At 44.8% G+C, this 13,664-nt stretch overlaps 1 protein-coding gene across 16 annotated transcripts in view; it reads right to left on the bottom strand.

Moving 5' to 3' along the window:
- ZBTB40 (zinc finger and BTB domain containing 40) overlaps positions 1 to 12,611 on the bottom strand; it is a 78,568-nt gene extending 65,957 nt beyond the window's left edge. For 8 of the 16 annotated variants that reach the window (XR_015150212.1, XR_015150216.1, XM_086364981.1 and 5 more), the window contains exon 1: positions 12,350 to 12,611. The gene's annotated coding sequence lies outside the window, so the exon portion shown is untranslated. Of the gene's footprint in view, positions 1 to 4,812; positions 4,853 to 7,304; positions 7,454 to 12,349 lie in introns of those variants that run through there. The other 8 variants (XM_086364993.1, XM_086365002.1, XM_086365006.1 and 5 more) reach the window with 6 other exon arrangements.
- Positions 12,612 to 13,664: the final 1,053 nt, after the last annotated feature.

Raw genomic sequence — 13,664 nt, 5'->3', positions numbered from 1 at the left:
CTTGTTCAAGGCCACATAGCTGGTAAAAGTGCCACTGGAGGATGCGAACCCCATGCCGCCCCAGCGAAGCTCCAAGACCCATTTCCTGGACTCGTCAGTGGACAGTGTGTGCTTGTCTGTCCAGGAGATCTTCACTGAGCTCAGCCAAAGGCCCTTAACTGGCTTGGAACTACACAGAGTAAGAAGTTCAGCACACTCCCTGCTCTCAAGGAGTTTATGGCAAAGCTGGGAAGGAGACACCACTTTCGGCTTAAGATCCTTCTTTTCTTCTACTTTGTAGTTAAGCAGCAGAAACACTGAAGAGACTATGTGCTGGGAGCCAGCACAGGAGATCCCACCCATGACAAGGTCATGCGGAGGAGACCTGACAGGCAAGGCGGATTAGGACTCGAGGGGCTCCCTGGACCTGCTCAGCATCGACCCGGAAACCAGTCAGTCTGTCTACTGTTTACTATATTATGCCTTTCACCAACTCTTCTGACATTAACAGGGGGCTATCCCCGACCACCTTTCTCTGAAGAAAATCATCTTAGGGCTCTAGTGAATAAGTCTCCTGGGCATGAAAGGAGTATTTCAATTCTAACCCCTCTGTTGGCATTCTAGCTTGCTTGGCAGGTTTATTCATACTCTTGCAACTAACCCACATGATTGTTCACAACTTCCCAACCATGAAAGGCACAGGAAGCCTAAGCATTCTAAAAGTCCTAATGGGCATAGAGCCCTTCGAGGGGTGAAAAATTATTAGAATAGTACTGGTGAAGGGTTTCATTGTTGAGCCAATGCTTGCTGCCAAGTCTCCGTATCCCTTATCCATTGTGTGCATGGGAGTGCATTAGTTAATATAGTTGGAATGCAGGAAAAACAAGTAGTAGCCTTGGCATTAGCAACATTGAACCTTTGCCTTAATAAGTTCTTTCTTTGTTGTAACCCACTGCACCTTTGCTCCATAAGAATGTAACTTTAGTACTTTCTGAGGGTGACACAGATTGGAAAAATAAAGAAAAAACACTTTAAGGGAAAACAAGTTTTCTGGTTGACGAACCTTTATCAGAAAAGGGTCATAAAATGTCAATAGGCCTCCAGGTCAGAAGATAATGTACATAAGACCCTTGTAAATGGAAAGGTATGCAGAAAACATCCTGGTTTCGATAAAGGTCAAAACTGATGGAATGTTGAGCTGACTCTGCATCTTTCACTTCTGGAAATGTGTAACTCAGGGTATAAAAGCTCCTTTTGAAAATAAAGCTGCAGACACCGCTTCACCTAAGCTTGGTCTCCCCGTGTCATCTTTCGCCGACACCATTCATCCTGAGGGTATCCCTGGACTCTGCTGAGGCTGGACCCTGGCAGACTGTGGAGCCCTAACTTCCTGCAAGACTGTCCTATTCCGCTACTCAGGCCATCCTGTGACCTGACGCCTCTGTGTCTATTTCATAGATGAACTCCATTTGCCTCTCCTCTCAGTGCTGTAAGCCTTTTCTCTTGTCTTTTAAGAAGTGGCGATTATTTTCGTCTCAATCTTTCTCTCACTCATCACCAAGGATTATGACAAGAGGGTTAACTTAAGGAGCTAACTCAAAAAAAAAAAAAAGGTAACTTCTCTCTTGCCTTTAACTTTTGTAAAGAGCCTATGGGATTCCATAATATTTTCTCAAAAATGTTCAAAGAAATACATGGAAAATTTCATCCTCAACATTTTGCTGCCCAGGATAAAAAAAACAAAACCCAGAAATCTAGGGGCCAATTATTCTGCTGTCTTGGACTCTGACCTTAGAAAATCTCCCTCTGGTTTAAATCTGACTGGAACTGAGGGCAGCTGACAGCAGCTATAAGTACCAGCTAGAAGAGCAACTTGAGTCTAGGTGGTCAGATTTAATGACTACCGGGGCTTCGGAGCATCACTCAAAAGTTATAGCACTGCACCAAACTTATGGGTATGGGCTAAATGAGTAAGAACAGCAAGTTTCACTGTTATTTAAATTTATAAGTTTTTACTATGTTCCCAACATCATGTTAGCAGCTAGGTACTCGAAACAGTGACAGGTCTTTAAAAATCAACTCGTATCGACTGCACTAATAAGACCAGATAAAGAGAAGGCAGGGCAAAAGCAGAGAACATAAGAGAAGCGGTAAAGAGGGAGAGAGAGGGGGGCTTACCGTTGGCAAACAGTGGATTGAGTGAAATATTGTGATGTGAATTAGAATGTAAAGTGGTACAGAACCCACCTCAGTATCAGCTCTCAGTGGGAAAGAATCTACCTGCCAGTGCACGAGACAGGGCTTCAATCTGTGGGTTGGGAAGATCCCCTGGAGAAGAAGATGGCAACCCACTCCAACCTCTTGCCTGGGAAATCCCATAAACAGAGGAGCCTGGTGGGGTACAGTCCCTCAGGTATTAAGAGTCGGACATGATTTAGGGACCAGACGACAACCAGCAGGCGTTTAGAAGTGTGGCTCTTGACCGTCTCCCTCGCTTCTGCTTTTCCCTGGCTGGTTGCAGTTGAAAATATAAAAAACAATCTTAATAAGGAAATAAATGAGTTGGGTTCTAAGCCTGACCTTAGCTCTGAAACCATGAGTTACTTAACCGTTCACAATCTGTTTTCTCAAGTGCAAAATGAGTGAACATGTATATGGGAGCTGACTTTTACGGTTGAAAGTTCCATCATAATTTTTAAATTGGGATAGCGGCATCTATTGCTCAGTCCCTGCGAGGATCACAGGAAGTGATTGGGTGAAGCACCTCGCGCGGTGCCTGGCGCTTTCTAGCTGTTCAGTGAGCGGAAGCTCTCGTCACCAACATGGTATTCTGTTGTACTTTTTAAGTTCTGGGATGGGGATTAGAGGAGAACAAAATGAGAACCAGTGAATTAAGACTGGACTTCAGTTCAGTTGCTCAGTCATGTCCAACTCACAGCGACCCTATGGACTGCAGCACGCCAGGCCTCCCTGTCCATCACCAACTCCCGGAATTTACTCAGACTCATGTCCATTGAGTCAGTGATGCCATCCAGCCATCTCATCCTCTGTCGTCCCCTTCTCCTCCTGCCTTCTATCTTTCCTAGCATCAGAATCTTTTCTAATGAGTCAGTTCTTTGCATCAGGTGGCCAAAATACTGAAGCTTCAGATTCAGCATCAGTCCTTCCAATGAATATTCAGGGTTGATTTCCTTTAGGATAGACTGGTTGGATCTCCTTGCAGTCCAAGGGACTCTCAAGAGTCTTCTCCAACACCACAAGTTCAAAAGCATCAATTCTTTGGCACTCAGCCTTCTTTATGGTCCAATTCTCACATCCATACATGACTAGTGGAAAAACCATAGCTTTGACTAGGCGGACCTTTGTCGGCAAAGTTATGTCTCTGCTTTTTAATATGCTGTCTAGGATGGTCATAGCTTTTCTTCCAAGGAGCAAGCACCTTTTAATTTCATGGCTGCAGTCACCACCTGCAGTGACTTTGGAGCCCAAGAAAACAAAGTCTGTCACTGTATCCATTATTTTCTCATCTGTTTGCCATGAAGAGATGGCAGCGGATGCCATGATCTTTGTTTTTTGAATGTTAGGGACATCTAGCATCTGTAGAAGGAAAACCTCCCTAGAGTAGGTCTTACAGGCTTCCTTCCCACTCTTTTATTCTCTTTCCTTTCCCCTTACTGCTTTATTCATTCCATTCAACAAACATGCACTGACTGCCTACAGTATGTAGGACACAGAGCTAAGTACTGAGAATGGGAAAGAGAGAGAAGAGGAGGGATTCTGAGGGGACAATATAATCAGATGGGCTTTTGGAGGAGGGTATCTATGAACCATCAGAAATGATATGCAAAATTTTTTGAGTATGTGGGTGTATACAACTTCTCTGAGAAGTTCTGGAGGGATTCTAAAATGAATTTTTTTTTTTTAAAGAATGAAAAGTATAATAAACTGAGCAAGAAGCAAACAAAATTTATATAAGCAAAAACATAAAATACTCTTGAAAAATCACAAAATTAGTCTTGAGGAAATAGAAATATGGACCATGATCCTTGGATAGAAAATTTCAACCTCATAAAGATGGCAGTACTCCCTAAACTACTTTATAAATTAAAACATAATCTCAATAAAAATACCACCGAGTGTTTTATCTGGAAATTAGACAAACTTATTATGAAGCTCATATGGCAGAATAAACAAGCAAAACAGCCAGGAAAACTCTGACAAGGAAAAACTAATCCCTCCAGATAGCAAAACAAATTACAAGCCACTAAAATTGAGATAGTTTTGTAATGGCGTATTAATTGACAATCAAACCAATGGAACAAAACTGGAAATCCGGTAGGAAACCCAAACGCACATAAGAGTTTAGTAGTATCTGCTAAAGACAGCATCTCAAACCAGTGAAGAAAGGATAAGAGCCTTTAATAAGTAGTGTTACAATAAATGGCTGGCCACTGGAAAGAATATAGGACTCGATCCTTCCTCAAACCAAATGCCAAGATAAATTCCAAATGGATCAGACTCTTAGATTTTTTTTAAAAAAGGTGAAACCATAAATTTTTCTAGAAGAAAACATTAATGAATTCCTCATAAATTGAGAATGGTGCAAACTTCCTAACTCTGACTCAAAATCTAAAGTAATACGCTGTAGGGCTGATAATTAGCACTATATAAAGATGTAAAACTTCACAGCAATAACACAACATATGTAAAAGTCAGGCACATGACAAACCGGAAAAAATACCTTTGTAACTTATACCACAGACATTGGGCGGATATTCTGAACTCATAAAAGGAGAAAACAAATTAAAAGTATACTGAAATATTATTTCTTACCTATCAGATTGACAGAACCCCAAAAACTCTGGCAGCAAGACTTAAGAGAAAAAGAAAAGAAGGGTCAGGCAGGAAATAAAAACTTCAGTGAATGTCCCCTATTACACAGTTCTGATTTTGGAACCATGTACATGGTTTTCATAGTTAAAAAGACAAAATTAAATTTTACAAGGCAATTCTTAAATTTTAAAACAAAAATCAGTCTGATTATCAAGTTGGTGGCATAACCACATAGAGAAAATAATTATATCAAGAGACTTTGGGACAGTGTTTGATGCTACTGCTGCTAAGTCGCTTCAGTCGTGTCCGACTCTGTGTGACCCCATAGACGGCAGCCCACCAGGCTCCCCCATCCCTGGGATTCTCCAGGCAAGAACACTGGAGTGGGTTGCCATTTCCTTCTCCAATGCATTAAAGTGCAAAGTGAAAGTGAAGTCGCTCAGTCGTGTCTAACCCTCAGTGACCCCATGGACTGCAGCCTACCAGGCTCCTCCGTCCATGGGATTTTCCCGGCAAGAGTACTGGAGTGGGGTGCCATTGCCTTCTCAAATAGTGTATATTTGAAGGACAAAAGAAACCATATAAAAAACTAAAACATTCAGCAATCTAATGGTCAGTACAGATAACAGCATTGCTACTTGCCTGGTTAATAACGTGACCAGAGAAATCCAGAGTGAACGAACAGCCCCAAAGCCCCAGAGCATGGCCCACTGAGTGTTAATGACTGATGCTCAAGTAGAAGGGTGAGAGGTGAGTGGAGACAGTGCTAAGAGTTGAGGCTTGAGACAGGCACAGCCAGGGTTTGAGGGCAGCCCAAGCCATGCCAAGGAACCGTGCAGAGGATTAGCCTGGAGAGTAACATGTTCAGATCTGTGCTTTATAAAGATCACAAGCAACAATGTACAAATAGACTGGAGAGAAACAAAGCTGGGAAGTTGGCCAGCCAGCTAGAAGACTGTTGTGGCAGTAATTCAAGACAAGAGAGTACAGCAGCTTTGGCCAAAAGAGAAAGGGGATTTCAATGGGCTTGTAGTCTAAATAAGTGGGTGCCATTTGTAGATGGGGAGTAGAAGGGGATGGATAGTTGAAGAGAAGGGGAAGAACACTGGACAACTCCCGGGTTTCTACCTCTGGCAACACTGTGGCGCCATTCACGGAGATGAGGAGCCCAAGAGAAGTGGCAGATGAAAGAATGGCAAGGAGAATGGAGCCCCTCGTGGGGGCAGGGAGCTAAGGAAGTCAAGAAGAAAGACCCAACTGTCAGGCCACAGTCCTAGAAAGATGGGAAACAGGTGGAACTGGAGAGTTAGATTACCTGTAGTAAAATTTTCTCAAAGTCAGAAACAGAACCATATACTGTTCACTTATGATTTTATATTTTTTAAAAAGTCAACCAACCAGTATTTGGAGCCTAAAAAGCTATTTAGCCTTGTGATCCTTTGTTTCTCATCTCCCTCAACATTCCTGGGTCTTTTCCTTCACAAAACATACTCTATGGTATGTCCCAGAATCAGATTCTAGTTACAGCAGAGGTCACCCATGCAAACACCTTCAGGGGTCACAGACGTAAAATCTCTGATGTTTAAAAGTAAGCAACTAATTGGTAAATGCTACATGGGCCAAACTCTGGCTTAAACTGTTTTCTACTAAGGTCCCATTAAATAAATATATATCCTAACATACAGATGGGCTTTCCCAGGAGGCTCAGTGGTAAAAGATTCCACCTGCCAATGCAGGAGATGCGGGTTTGATCTCCGGGTCGGGAAGATCCCCTGGAGGAGGAAATGGCAACCCACTCCAGCATTCAGGCCTGGAGAATCCCACGGACAGAGGAGCCTGGCCGGCTGCAGTCCATGGGGTCGAAAAGAGTCATCACGACTGAGCATGCACACACAGAACATAAAGATGTAAAAGATATTTCCTTCTTCCCTGTTCCCCACCCCGCTTTGGGTACTAATAAAACCAGAAAACATGTCTACAAATTGGCTTTTTCAGAGGTCCTAACACTAGCTAAAGTCTGAGATGAAAAGTGAAAGATGAAAGTGAAGTCACTCAGTCGTGTCCGACTCTTTGCGACCCCATGGACTGTAGCCTATCAGGCTCCTCCATCCATGGGATTTTCCAGGCAAGAGTGCTGGAGTGGATTGCCATTTCCTTCTCCAGGGGATCTTCCCGACCCAGGAATCGAACCTGGGTCTCCCATATTGCAGGCAGACGCTTTACCGTCTGAGCCACAAAGTCTGAGATGAGTCTGGTTTCAGAGAGCAGCTCTGCTGTCACAGGGGGGCCCCAAGACAAATGCAGGGCAGTGCCCTCTCCCCCTGTGCTGCCCCTCTGAATCTACCCTTCTCCTCCTCTCTCCCCTTTATCCCTGCTTTCTAACCCTGAGAAACTGACTCTATCTTCAGAAAGTTGATGCCTAGAGCCAAAGTACTGGGCTTCTATGCTCTTCCCTTTACCTGTCGGAAGAAATGACTGTTTTATCTGCTTACCAGGCAGCCGAGACAACATGTCCCCACTCACCAGCCTCGAGTGAAACAACAACAAGGATCTCTAAAGCATCTCTGAAGCACTTCGCTGGGTAAAGGCTTCTGCACAAACATTCAACTATGCTCAACCGGTTTAGACAGGAAACAAAGCCAGAAAAGATACTTTTCCATCTTTGAGGTCAAGGGCAAAGAAAAACAGAAAGTACTGGTTTTAGGGGGACTCTCCTCGCTGTTTCAGTTCAGTGGTGTATTGTATGTTCTTTGTCGGCTCTGTACCGTTGGAGGGGTCTAGGACCCACCCCTCTGAGATCTGACTAAAGTACAAGCATACCTCATTTTATTGTGGTTCAAAGACAGTGCATTTTTTACAAATTGAAGGTTTGTGGTAATCACGCATTGTCAGATGATGGTTAGCATTTTTTTACTAAGTTTTTTTAAAAATTAAGGTATGTACATTGTTTTTTTTAGACATAATGCTATTACACACTTAACAGACTAGTATAGTGTGAACATAGCTTTTACATGTCATGTTTGAGAAATTAAGAAATCAAAATTGAGAAACTGAGAAATCAAACAATATATGTGACTCACTTTATTGCAATGGTCTAGAACTGAACCTGCCGTATCTCCACGCTATGCCTGTAATGGGCTCTTTTCCCAGAATTAAAAATGGCATTTACACAAGTCTGCAGGCAAATTCAAAGGCTTCATAGGTCCCCTACAACCTGACCAGATACCCCAGATTAACAAGTTGATGCAGATCAGCAGTAACATATTTACTTTATCTATGGAAATGAAATACTTGATGTCATGATTTTGAGGATATGCAGTTACATAACACTATTAGGGCAATGTTAGGAAAGATAGTTTTCTTTCCCTACCCTTCTCTCCCTTGAGAGCTGTAGGAGTCTTAAAACTGCACTCTGTGTGAATGAAATACCACACCCACTGCACAACTTAAAGGAAGTGACAACCTCATCTCTGAATTTAAATGCCCTTAATATTTAATTCTTTCCTCTCTGTGGTTATAGCTTGCTTTCTCCACGTTATTAGGATGATGGCTTTAGAAGGCAGGCTATTGGAGATCCAGAAAAACCACATATCCCAATTCAATTTCCTCGTGAAAATCAAAGAGCTCACGCTCTTGAAGAGTTGAAAGAGGCTGAAGGGTCACCGCCTCCCCCCAGGGTGCTGGCACAGGCAGTACTCCAGAAGGGTAATGTAAATACTCAGTACAAGGCAACAGGGCACACCAATTTGTTTTTCAATCTATTTTATTTCAGTTCAAAGCATCTTTGCAGACAGATAGTCCAAGAAAACAAGCCACACTTTGGTTATACTCAGTCTTCCTCAATCTCCAAAAGCAGGTGAGGACTGCCCAAGTGTGGCGTGGTTCCCTGCACTGCCTGTCTGCAATGATGCTTTGAACTGAAATAAAATAGATTGAAAAACAAATTGGTATACCCTGGCTTTTCCTGCAGTTTTATATTATCCTTCAAATAGTGTTACCACCTACTCTTTACTGAAACCCAACAGACCCAACTCACAGAGTAAAACTGCAAGAGTTTAAATGCGAAGGTTCCACCCAAACCTAAAATAGCAATTTAATTCAGGGCTTGCTGGTTAACACTGCATTAACACGCCACTCTCTGTTGGGTTCCCTGCTCCATTTGCTGGGCTGGATCCCATCTTCTGGTGACTTACGCAGTACGCTTACTGGAGAGAGTGAAAGTAAAAGTAAAACTTGACACTGCTGACCTTCCTATATACTCTGCTTGGTGTATTACTGCCTCTGTGAATTTTCCTGTTTATGAGCCCAAACATCATCATGTGTCTTTACCTGTGCAAATAATCTACCTGCTTCAAAGCATTCAACATTCTGCTTATAGTATGCAACATTATTTTGAAAACTTTTAGAGGAAACCCCAAATCATTTGCAAACAAATTCTAAAATTACTACCAACTAGAATAAGCCTATCATTTGCTTAGAATGAAGGAATGCAAATATTTTCAAGCTTAAAACACCAAAACGATGAAATACACTCTACAGACACTTGTGCAATTTTATTAAAAAAATTAAACCCCATTTGGAAATGTTCCCCTCTTAACATAAAGAAAAAAATGAGACCTGTCCCCCCCCGCAAAGATAAAAACATACACACATATACCCATGCACAAACACACCCTCAAATTCAACTGTAACGCACTTCTGAATTTTTGTTATTATTTTAGCACTTTGAGTGAGCTTCTCTGGTGGCTCAGACTGTAAAGAATCTGCCTGCAATGCAGGAGACCCAGCTTTGATCCCTGGGTCAGGAAGATCCCCTGGAGAAGGGAATGGCTAACCACTCCAGTATTCTTGCCTGGAGAATTCCATGGATAGAAGGGCCAGTGGAGTACAGCCCATGGGGTTACAGAGTTGGACAGGACTGAGCCACTAACACTTTCACTTTCCAGCATTTTAAGTAAGTTTCCATTTGGGGCCAAACTTGGCTGTTCTAACTGGAATTCAGCAACATGTGTAACAAAACACACACAAGAGTCCTCTGGTACCATTATCCATTATCCACATGTATCAGATAAGATGATGACTTGTAACTGGCCCAAGAGATGCCCCTTTTTCAGCAATAACGCTGGGAACAGGGCCAGGACTCAGAGCACAGGACTGTGAGACCCAGCACAGTCACCGGCTTCTTTCAGCCCTGTGCTCTCCAAGTTGGTGCCGTCTCACAGTGCTTGAACTGCTGAAAAGTTCTTCCTCCTCAACTCCTTCCCCTTTCCCTTCTTCTGAACTGGATCCTAGTCACTGCACAAGTTTCAGCCTAAACTACCCAGAAGAGAGGCCTCTGGGGACAGGCGGTCTCCCAAGTCAGCACTGCTTCGCTTCCTTTACAGCAGCTGCCACAACCTGGAATGACTTGGCTATTCTTTTAATGTGTTAAGACACTGGTTTTAAGTCCATGTTTCATCCTGGTAATCCCAGGCACACTGCTGTCTGGTAAACAGCAGCCACGCAAATATTTGCTCAATGAATGACCTGCGTTTATTTAATATTTACCAAATGCCAGGTTGTGGGCACTGGCTAGCAGCTGATGTAAAAACAAGCAAGGTGTGGCACCTGCCCTTGAAGACCTCCCAAGCAGTAGGAAAGATTTAGTAAACAGATGGGTAATGCAGGGTGGTTAGTGTGATCAGTTTAGGTTCAGACCCCAGCTCCCTTAGGCATTAGCTATGGAACCTTGGGCATCTCTTCCAACTGCTTCCTCATCTTTAAAATAGGACTATCAATACAACCTATGCCATAGTGTTGGTGTGAGGAGTAAATGACAGGCTATGGAAATAAAGCACATAATGCAGTCCTTGGCACACAGGAATCAGTCAATAAAAATTAACTATTAATTTGACTATAAAGACGCTATGACAGCTGTATATGAAATTATCTTTGATTACCTGTATGCCATCTGTCCAAGCCTCTACAGAATTTAGTTCCACGGAAGGGAAGAGATGACATTGATCTTGTTCACCATTGTATTTCTATTTCCAGGAGTCTGAATCATTGCTAGTATTTTGTAGGCACTCCACAAATACTGAATGCTTAACTAATGCATGCATACAAGCATTGGGTACTCTGAGTCTACTTGTTAGTTAAACTAGTGATGAATAGTTGGGTTTGGGAACAACTCCTATAAAAGAACAAAGTCTAAATTAGAAAGTGGGGGTGCAGCAGAAGTTTGATGATTTAGCCAAGTAAGAGGAAATTTTCATTTTGAGGTTGTAATTAAAATCCACAAACCATACAAAGATTTGGCTTCCATTCCAAGGAAGAATCAATAGTGCCAGGTTGACAGATCTAAAAGAATAAAATCTGAACAGAATGAGATGGGTCCCCAGGCAAGTGGCACCCAGGAGCAACTTGCCAGACCCGTAATCTATGAGGCTCTAAAACAGCTTAACCTCTCAGAACCTGGGCTTTCAACCCACGCAAAACGGACACATGGACGGACAAAAGTTGCTGGCACAAAAGCGCTGTGCATTAATATAAATAAGTATCTGGCTTGCTGCAGGTGCTCAGTAGATGATACTGTTATTCAAAGGAAGGGAAACAATTCCATTTTGAATAATAAACCAATAAAACCAGAAGTAATGGGAGCCAGAGTGTGTGGTTAACTACAGAGCTCTGGGGTGCACAGGGCAGTTGTAACTCGAGTTTCCCACTCGGGTGGGAAGGGGCCTGAGGAGTCCCTGAAGCCTGAAGGACAACACTAACCCAGCCTACTTGTGTCTACAGCTGGTCCTGCCACACTGCTGCGAAAAGGCCAAAGACAGCGTCGGCTTTGGGGATCAAGGCATCAGATTTAAGTCTTGCAACTACTCAAATTCGCTCTTGCACGAGGAAAGCGGCCATGGACAAATATAGAAACCACGAACACGGCTGTGTTCCAAGAAAACTTCACTGATGGACACCGGAATTTGATTTCCTGTTAACTGTCACAAGTTATGCGAAATACTTTCTCCTTCAACCAGTAAAAAAGAAAAAAGTAAAACCTTCTTAGCTCCCGGCAGACAAAAAAAAAAAAAGGGAAGGGAGGGGAGCGGCGGCTTTGGGCCAAGGGCACAGTTTGCCGAGGCCCGGAGAAGGGTAGGGATTTTAGGGGGGGCGGGGGGAAAAAGTGCGAGGAGCAGCTGCGAGGAGGCCTCGGATCACGCCGAGCAGTCGGCGATGCGGGGCGAGGGCAAGTCCCCGGCGGAGGGCGGGCCCCAAGCGGGGCCTGGCCCGGCCGAGCATTCCGGCCGGGACCCCGGGGCAAACCCCTCGGCCTGAGACGAGAGTGGGGCCTGCGCTCAGGAGTGTGGGCCGCTCCGGGGGTACGGTAGGGGAGTTCCAAGTTCCCCCCGGGGCGGGAACAGGCGGCTGGGAAACTCGGCAGGGCGCAGCGGGCTTCGCCAGGCCGAAGGGTCTCTGCGCGCCCCTCGTTTGGGGAGCCTCCCGGCCCTCAGCGGCAAAAGGGGTCTCCAACGCGGAGTCCCGGCCCCGTTTCTATGGTTACCTGTTCAGGACCGATTCAAACTGCCGTTCTTTATTGACAGCGCCATAGAGGACACGAACACTCCTACCCGAAGGGAACAATAAAGCTTTCTCCATTCAACAGCGCCAGAGACGCCAGAGAGCGGCCATCTTGAGGCCGGCGCTGAAGGCGTATGAAGAGGGGGAAGGGGCGGCCCGGCCTGCCTCGCGCGCCACAGTCACGTGCTGGGGGAGGGGCGGGCCTTACGGGGGGCGTGGCCTGCGTCGCGCGCGCGCGCGCGCGTGCACTCTACCAATACAAACTCGCTCGGACCCGCCGGTTGCTAACTCCTTCTCCGACCTCTGACCCTTGACCCCTCGCCCCCCCTCCCCACACTCTCTGAGGAAATTCTAACGGGTTTTCACCAGCCTGGGTGAGGCCGCGCTAAGGTTCTCTCATTTCAAACCACGGAGAGAATTAGGCACCAAAGGTTTCTTTCCACTTTTCCAAAGACAACAAGTTCACTTGCAAGACAGAGACGTGACCCAAGCCGAGTCCCCAAACGCCTCGTTGTTGGTGGAGAAGCTTGGCTCGGACGTTAAGAGGCCATTTTAGGATCCATGGGTTTGGGGGTCAAGTGATAACTTTGCTTTTGCTCTGTTTTTCTGTTAACATGCTGTCGCACCATATGCATTCCAGTTGGGGGCTCCTCTTGCCACCTTCACACAGCTGGACAGATGAAATCATATCCAAACCGCTGCTGCTAAGTTGCTTCAGTCGTGTCCGACTCTGTGCGACCCCATAGACGGCAGCCCACCAGGCTCCCCCAGTCCCTGGGATTCTCCAGGCAAGAACACGAGTGGGTTGCCATTGCCTTCTCCAATGCATGAAAGTGAAAAGTGAAAGTGAAGTCGCTGAGTCGTGTTCGACTCTTAGCGACCCCATGGACTGCAGCTCAACAGGCTCCTCCGTCAATGGGATTCTCCAGGCGAGAGTACTGGAGTGGGGTGCCAGCTGGACAGATGAAATCATATCCAAACAGTGTCAGATAAATTAAGTCACATCGATGCCGGCCCACTGAACCCCACAATGTCGTTCTGTCACTGACAGGCAGCAGATTTTTCTTTCTGCCAGTCATGCTGCTCGAATCTAGTTGTCTCAGTACAAGGCCGAGTTCCCTCTTCGGTTACAGCTGTTCCATCCCCAGTGTCAAAATTCAGTCGTTCTGAAGGATGTCATTGTTGGACCCACTCCCGTCACCTTTTTAATCATAAATTCAATCTACTGGGCAAAACTGTCATTTGCATTGTTGCTACCATCCAGTTCATCATCTTCTACAGTCACTGTCCAGTATGCG

Source organism: Bos grunniens, chromosome 2 (genome assembly GCF_055505025.1).
Source record: "Bos grunniens cultivar Pamir isolate PY7600 chromosome 2, Bosgru_T2T1.0, whole genome shotgun sequence".
NCBI lineage: Eukaryota > Metazoa > Chordata > Mammalia > Artiodactyla > Bovidae > Bos > Bos grunniens.
Note: the sequence above shows the minus strand (reverse complement) of the source record. Positions and strands in the feature narration are given on the sequence as shown.